The following is an 8,906-nucleotide window of genomic DNA, read 5'->3' on the forward strand; positions in this document are numbered from 1 at the left end:
GGTACAGACAGGTTGTACTGAGAAGTTACGGACTAAGAGATTCGCAAGGAGCAACGCTGTCAGGAAAAATTGTTAGGAGGTACGCAGCACAAACACGAGAGTTGGGTGTGAGAAGGGCACATCTACCGAGGTCACTTGAGGAAAGGAAGGCAATATAGAGATGATCATGGGTGAGAAGAAAGTGCTCTGAAGAGACAGAGGCTTGTACTAGGGAGTTATTGTACCAGAAGGGAAAAGGAATGATGTGAAAGAGATAGAGTATGATGGAGGAACGAAGAGGAATATGAACAATTAGATCTTTAGTAAGGAATGTGGCTTCTAGTATTGGGTAGTAGTGTTCTAAAGAGGAAAATGGAATCATAGGAAACAAGCCGAATGTTGAGCGAGCCCATTCCAAGGTAGAACGAAGGTTAGAGAGAGATACTAAATCTAGGGTCACACGACTATCAACAGCATTGACTAAAATACGAATTACGCTAGTAACTTGGGAGACTAGAGAGTCCAGAGAAACCTGCAAATTATCATGTAATTTAACATATATCAACTCTGAAATAATATTAGTCTGATACTTCACGCTTAAGAACAATCGTAAAATTATTTAAAGTATTAGTAACATCATGTAAATGGAGACTCATCTGTTGCAGCATAAAATGTTGAACACGTAACACCTTTTCTTGGGATTCGAGGGCATTGGATAATTGGATTAAGTCCTGTTTATAACCAGAAAGTTTACGGTTAGTCGCTACACCAAATAATCCACTGAGGATTTCTCCTCCAAGGTCAAAAAGTCCACGTTTCACTCGTGAGCGACCCACAGGCGTTTGGCGAGGTAAGGAATCTTGAAGATGGTTGAACTGATAACGAATATAATCTAATTTCCAGCAGATGAGTAGGTAGAGTGGGTACAAAAATGTGTCATTGGGATGTCGATTTCTAATTTCTGACAAGAGTCCCTGCAGGTAGTCTAGCTGACGTGCAAGGTCAGGCAGGGCGATGGCCACAGCGGCCAGCGGCTCTAGGTCATAGCGCAAAGAGACTATAATTATGTCTCTGACGACCATTACCTCGCCTCCTGCGCCAACCAAGGCCCCGGGCCGTACGGCACCATCGTCCTCACCCGATCCAGACCCAACCAGAGTCAGCACTGTCAGCACGTAGACTCACAGCATCTTTCCTATAAAATGAAGTGATCTTAGAGGTGATGTTGATACAGATGTTAACGACAGAATGAGATGATAACGTTATGAAAGACTTAGTGGCAGAACGCAATTTGGCACGATAGTCATTAACAGTAGGGGAAGGCTGAATAGTAATGTCAGAAGGAAGGTTTAGAGAAGAAGAAGAAGGCCGAGTAGGAATTTGTTGTGGGGATGTGGTCTCTCTTAGTGGTTCCTCCAAGACTGCGTTTTGATGCACGTTTGAGATGATCTGCATGCACCCATGTCGTCTCTGCCTTGTGCAGATCTCTTAATTCGAATTTATTACCTTTACGAGATAAGACACGGAAGGGACCCCAGAATTTACTGTTTACTTTTGATTCTCTGTCATGATCTAGGGCAAAAACTAAGTCACCTACTTGGATGGTAACATCTGTGGCAGCAGCATGTTGGTTACGTACCATCTCCTCATTTGTAAGGGCCAGATTATCCTTAACATATTTATGAATTTTCTGGAAGTTGGATAGGTTTACTCGCACATAGTTATCGTAGTCGTAGATCTGATCAGGTTTGGATTGAGACAGTGAATAAGGTACTCTTTTGTCAAAGCCATATATGATGAAGAATGGTGTTTCTCCAATTGACTTATTGATGGATGAATTAATTGAAGTAGCTACCTGCGGAATTCACTCATCCCAGGTGGAAGTCTGATCTCCGCCACTATGTGACGCAGACTCTCCAATATCTTTCTATTCTGGGGCTCTACTAGGCCATTCGAGGCTGGATGATGGGCCACTATATTGCATTTCTTGATTCCGTATCGAAGACAAACTTCTGCCAGAACTGAATTATTGATCTCTGACCAGTTATCAGTTAAAATTACTTCTGGTGTTGTGAAAGGGCAAATAACTGAATTAATAAAGGCATGTGGTACTGCGTTAGCAGACTTTTCACGCAATGGAACCAAGATAACAAATCTAGAGAAATGATAGACTGCCACTAACAGATAAATGAAGCCAGATTCTGTACGAGGCAGCTTCAGAAGATAGAGAGAGACAGTTTGCCAAGGTTCATATGGTACTGGGTACTGCAATATAGGAGCAGGTTGACTGGTTGTCCCCTTGTGACAGGCACATGATAAACATGCATCGCAGTGCGCTTCTATATCCTTTCGCATAGTGGGCCAATAATATGACAGACGTGCTTGTCGTAAGCTTCTGTCTTTGCCAGGGTGTGATGCACGAGGGGTGTCGTGGATTTAATGGACGGCAGCAGGAATTAAGTCTGCTGGAATGACTAGTTGCTTAACTTCGCGATGAGGTACGTTGTTACCTTTCAGTACCAAGTTTTTATAGGGCAATTCATTGTTGAGGAAGAAATCAGATACAGGGACTGGTAACTTTGGCAGAGAAGAATCATCGCCTGACTCTAGGAAATATATGACCTGTGACCATACGGGGTCCTCACGCTGGAACCTATGTAGTGTGTCATAATTGAACGCTACGTTTACGTTGCAACCGGTTGAGACTGTGGCAACATGCCGCGAGAGGGCATCGGCTACGACATTGGATTTTCCAGGAAAGTATCCAAATGTCGGATTATAGTCAGTCACAGTGACTGCCCAACGTGCAAGTCGACCGGTAAGGTTACGTCCCCGAAACAAGTCACATAAGAGAAGATGGTTCGTTTGGATGTGAACAGGATATCCGCAGATGATGTCGCGGAAATGTTTTAGGGACCAGACCACGGCAAGGGCTTCCCAGAGAGTTACACTGCAATTCTTTTCCGCGGAGTTTAACACACGGCTAGCATAGGCAATGACAAGTTTCTCTCCTTCAGAGTCAAATTGCATGAGAACGGCACCTAGGCCTACTCCGGAAGCATCAGTACAGAGAAGAAATTTTTCATTCATTCATTGCCAGACGCCATGTATCCCAAACGGGGTGCCAAAGGGCTTAGAGTTAATTGTTTTACAGGGAGGGGCACTAATCCTCCACCAACCCCACTTGACACGTAGGGAGAACGAGCCAACAGCATCTGGTGTTCCCAGGCGGTCACCCATCCAAGTACTAACCAGACCCAACGTTGCTTAATTTCGCTGATCGCACGGGAAGCGGTGTACTCAACGTGGTATGGCCGATGGTTTAGAATAATCAGGGAATGCCAAAACTGGTGATTGTGCTAGAGCAGTTTTCAGTGTTGTGAATGCGGTTGCCTGTTCATCAGCCCACACAAAAGACGCATCCTTCTTTAGCAATTTTGTTAACGGGGCAGCTATCTTGGCGTACCCTTTTATGAACCTTCTATAATACCCACCGAGACCGAGGAAACTGTACAGCGTCGGTGTTGGCTGGAGTTGGGAAATTCGTCACGGCTCTAACCTTGTCATCTGATGTGTGAATTCCGTGAGCGTCAACAACATGTCCTAGGAATTGGAGTTTCTTACGTAAAAAGTCACTTTGATAGTCTGATCTTAGGCCAGCTTGTTTGAGTCTAGTGAACATTTCGGCTAACTTTTCTAAGTGTTCCTCCACTGAGTGACTAGCGATTATGACATCATCTAGATAAGCAAAAACAGAGTGACCTATCATGCCGGCGAAAATTGTATGAAATAGTCGCATGAATGCTGAAGGTGCATTTCTCAAACCGAATGGAAGTCTACTGAATTGGTAATGACCGGATGGAGTACTGAAGGCAGTGATAGGACGAGATGATTCTTCCATCTCGACTTGCCAATAACCACTTAAAAGATCTAGGGAGGAAAAAACAATTGTTTTCGCCTAAGGATTCCAGCAAATTAGCGAGTACAGGAATTGGAAATCTGTCCGGGACAGTCAGTGCATTCACGCGTCTGTAATCTATGACTGGTCGTAACTCGCCAACTTTCTTTGGAACCAGAAATAGTGGGCTGTTCCACGGGCTCTCAGAGTGTTCAATGACCTCATTATCCAACATGTCCTCAATAAGACGATCGGCTTGTTGACGTTGGCTATGTTTTTTTTTTTTTTTTTTTTTTTTTTTTTTTCCTATCGACCATTGAGGCCGAAGCCTCTGGTCATTAAGGCAAATATATATGTATGTATATATATTGACATATATATACATATATATACAAACATATATATATATACATACATACATACATACACACATCCATGCATATGAACATACACACTTTCATGCACACGTACATATATATATAATAATTTTTATTTTATTATTTTTTTGTAGTTTTATTTTTATTATTTTTATTTATTTTTTATATTTTTAAGCTTATATTACTTATAAACAAAATACCTAATTTAAAGACCCTAAAACTAACCACCTAACAGACAAATCGCTAACCTATACTAAATCCTAAGAGACAAATAACTAGGCCTACACTAATATTCAAAAAGCCTCGACCAAGAGAACACCATCGACTGCAGATATGTAATGCCTTTCTACATGACATACCTGCACTCATCACCTGGTGACTGTCAGTCGAGGCACAACCTAATATAGAGGACATCAATATATGAAAGGGAACCAGACGAGTCAGGAACATTTCCATATACGTCAGCTGTCGGCCCTAATTAGAATAACTTAAGCAAGATAATATAATGTATTTACATAATTTGTACAAAAAGTGAAGAACCTCGCCCAGCAGACCACCATCGACTGCAAGTGCCCAATACCTTCCTATATTGCACACTTGCACTCATCAGCTGGTGACTGTCAGGCGAGGAACTTGGCTTAATGTAGGGGACATCTATATTAGAAATAGATCAGTGGGAGGAGGAACTATTTAAAATATGTCAACTGTCAACCCTAATTAATATTACAATATATACATATTTACCGTTGATAAAAACCATAACCACACAGTAAAAAAGTCACATCACTCTGATCAGTCCGGTCTCTCTCAAGAAAGCCATCAATTTATCAGTCATAACAATGTCCCCATCACCCAGGATGGTGGAAAGGGTGAAAGGGACGTCTGCTGCACCGCAGTAATTAATAAGTGAAGCACGTTCACGAATAAATCGCCGACAGCGCAGGATGATATGACTGATAGATAACACCGCATCACAGATGTCACAGTGCGGTGGGAAGCGTCTTTCCATATATGGTTTTATGTGGGTTAAAACGGTGGCATTGAGCCGTAACCGTGCCAACACTTTTTCTTCTAGGCGACTGGGACGGTTGGCAGTGTCCCAGTCGCCTAGGTACGGCTTACAAGTTGGAATATTTAGTCTGGTCCACTGACCTTGCCACAGAAGATTTATTGATTTCTTTCCGAGAGAGAGACTCGACCGCAGATCACGAGGAACGTCCCAAGTCTCCTCGAGCTCTACAGCCGACTTTGCAAGTAAGTAGCCTGCTCATTGCCGTAGATACGACAATGACCAGGCACCCAGATCAGCGTGAATGACTTGTTGCATGAATGCAACTTATTAACGATGCGGCCCTGGATCTCGTGAGAGTCCGTAGTACAAGATGCAATTGCCTGAAGGGCTGATTTTGAATCTGAAAATATGACAAATGAGTCATGTCTAGAATTGAGAGAGCATAGTCTATGGCTTTGTCAATAGCAAAAAGTTCTGAAGTAAACACAGATGTATGAGTCGGCAACCGATACCTGAGGGCACATTCAGTCGACCACACACTTGCACCCACACATTCACTCGACTTGGAGCCGTCGGTGTACAATTGATGGGACCCCAAGTGACGAACAATGATCTTACGAAACAAGTGGTGGACCTCCGCCTCCGGCGCCTTGGCCTTTGGTGCTGGGAGCCATGTGACATCGACTGTAAAGCCGGGTGGCTCCCAAGGCGCTATATTTTTAAGCACCAACTTGTCACAGTCACTGGGGTCCACATCAAGCTCCCGAGTCAGTAAGTGGAGGCGAGCGGCAAGTGGCCGACGCACCCCCCGCAGAAGGTGGTGGTATTGACGCAGGGGGGTACAGGCCACATTGCCGATATTACATTTCCTAAATGTCCTTACACCATAGGACAAGGCCAGGTGGTCACGGCGAATACGGAGGGGAGGCACATTCGCCTCCACTTCCATACGAGCTACACGGGTACACCGGACAGCTCCAAGACACATTCGCAAACATTTATTCTGCAACACATCCAATCCTTTCAGAGTGGCATCGGATGCCGAGCTATACACCTGTGCGCCATAGTCTAGCTTCGATCGAATAAGGGACTTATACACCATTAATAAAGATTTTCTGTCGGCACCCCAGGTAGTACCCGCTAGGTACTTGAGGACATTTAACGGTTTATCACAACGAGCAAGCAAAGTATTAACGTGAAGTTTAAAATTCATTCTACGATCAAAATGTATTCCTAAAAATTTTACAGAATTTTGAAAAGGTACCGCCTGATTATCCAAAGTTAAGCACAAATTAGGTACGTTACGATTAGTGAAAACTATAGCGGGACACTTACGCACGGAAAACTTAAATCCCCACTGCAAGGCCCATTGGTGGACGGAGTCAAGGGCTGCTTGAATCCGCCCAGCCGAAAATTGTGCATTACGGGAAGAGTGCCATATTGCACAATCGTCAGCGTAGAGTGAGTATTTAAGATTCCTCGGGATGGGAGCTGATGACAGAATATCATTGATCATAATACTAAATAAAGTAGGACTAAGCACACTTCCCTGTGGCACCCCGTTTTCCTGGATAAATATATCCGATGTTACGTTACGGGGCAATTTGACAGAGAAAGTTCTGTCCCCTAAGAAATTTGAAATAAAAACAGGCAAATTTCCTCTTAAACCATAAGCATAGAGCTTCATTAGTACACCGTGTCGCCAGGTCATGTCATAGGCTTTATGGATGTCCAGGAACACCCCTATCATGAATTCTTTATTGGCAAATGCCTCTGCAATACAATGCTCCAAATTCATTAAATGATCTAGTGAACTTCTGTATTTACGGAAGCCACATTGTTGATCATTTAACAAGTTCTTCGACTCTAAAACAAAAAGAAGCCTATTGTTAACCATTCGTTCCATGACCTTACATAGACAAGAAGTCAACACAATAGGACGAAATGAAGTGGGATTCATAAGACGACCAGCCTCTTTGGGTATCGGTATGACGTGCGCAAAGTGCCATGAGTTTGGGAACGTTCGAGACGCCCAAATCTCATTGTACAATGCTAACATCTTAATCAGGTTGTCCTGATTAAGATGCTGGATCATACCGTACGTGATGGTGTCTGGTCCAGGGCTGGTGTCTTTACAGGATTTAAGGGCAAGGAGCAGTTCATCTAGCGTAAACTCTTGGTTGTACGGGGAGTTTACGTCCTCTGTGGCAAAGTCTAATATCTGTAGCTCAGCCGTGCGTTTATGATGTTGGAAACGCGGGTCATAATTGGCCGAGCTACTTACATGAGAAAAACTCCTGGCGAGGATGTTAGCAACGTCCACGGGCTCGTCATAGATGTTATTATTTATTTGCAAGGTGGTAATGGGGAAATATGGGCCTTTATTATTTAATATTCTTATGGTGGACCAGACTTTACGTAATGGTGTCGTACGAGTCACCGTGGACACAAAGGACCGCCAGGAGTCACGTTTGGCCCTTCTTATTATTCTCCTTGCCTCAGCCCGTGCCTGTTTGTATGCAATAAAATTTTTCTCAGTGGGCTGACTATCAAAAATCCTGTATCTCCTATTGCGTTTTCTTAATGCTTGTCGGCAATCCGGCGTCCACCAATGTGCTCTATGCTTCGCATGAACTGTAGAAGTCTTGGGAATAGCAGCCTCAGCTGCGTGTAATATGGAAGTAGTTATATTTTCGACCTTAACATCTATGGTCTCCTAGATATATCTAAATTGGCGATCCTTGAGAAGGATCCCAATCTGCTTTCTTATAGTTAAATTTTGGAGGTGGAGGGTCCGAAATGATGTCGCGTGTATAAGAAAGACAGATGGGTAAATGATCACTTCCCAAGGAGTCGTCGTAAGGGTCCCATGAGAGATCTTGATGTATACCAGGGGAGGCCAAAGATAAGTCAATGGCCGAAAAGTTACCAGTACGATCATCTACACGAGTCGCTCTACCATCGTTCAGAAGACAGAGGTTGGACTGTAGTATTAGGTCGGCTACTTGCTCCCCACGACCATCGATCCTCAAGCTACCCCATTGATAGTGATGGGCGTTAAAATCGCCCAACACCAACTTATTCCCAGGGAGATGTTCAACTAGTGAATTTAAAGCATCACTATCAATGGGGCCATGTGGAGGACAGTACAGAGAGCAAATAGACAGATACGTGTTATTAAATTTTACTCTGCACGCGACAGCTTCCAGAGTAGAATTTAGAATCACTTCCGTTTGTGGGTGTGATTTATGTGTGTATATGGCAACTCCGTGACCTTCATATCTTCTATACGAGTGATAGTGTCTGAACTGTGGAGGATCAGGGTGATCCTCCAGGCGCGTCTCCTGTAAACAAACAACGTCTGGCCTGTGTATAGAAAGCAAGATTGCTATATTGTGTAACTTATTCCCAATACCTCTACAATTCCACTGTAATACAGTGAAAGCGACGGTTTAAGATTTTCGTTGGGGGCCAGTGTGCTTTGTCTTTTTTTGTCTCCCGCCGGCAGGCGAGCGACTACCGGGGGACCTATCCCGATGCTTGTTAATGGAAACCTCCATATTGTCATCAATAACTAGGTTCCCAGCCTCCCCTGAGGAAGAGCTAACCTTTCTCTCCCTCGCTGGAGTAGGAACCGGAA

The 8,906-nt window shown here is 43.7% G+C and overlaps 1 non-coding gene across 1 annotated transcript; it reads right to left on the reverse strand.

Annotated features, from left to right (window-relative positions):
• Positions 1 to 3,182: 3,182 nt before the first annotated feature.
• LOC145401562 (5S ribosomal RNA) lies at positions 3,183 to 3,301 on the reverse strand. The gene has a single exon (XR_013897649.1). It is a non-coding gene; the product is annotated as a 5S ribosomal RNA (ribosomal RNA).
• Between the last annotated feature and the right edge of the window lie 5,605 nt (positions 3,302 to 8,906).

Source organism: Coenobita brevimanus, chromosome 55 (assembly GCF_032717465.1).
Source record: "Coenobita brevimanus isolate Jiangsu-jjx chromosome 55, ASM3271746v2, whole genome shotgun sequence".
NCBI lineage: Eukaryota > Metazoa > Arthropoda > Malacostraca > Decapoda > Coenobitidae > Coenobita > Coenobita brevimanus.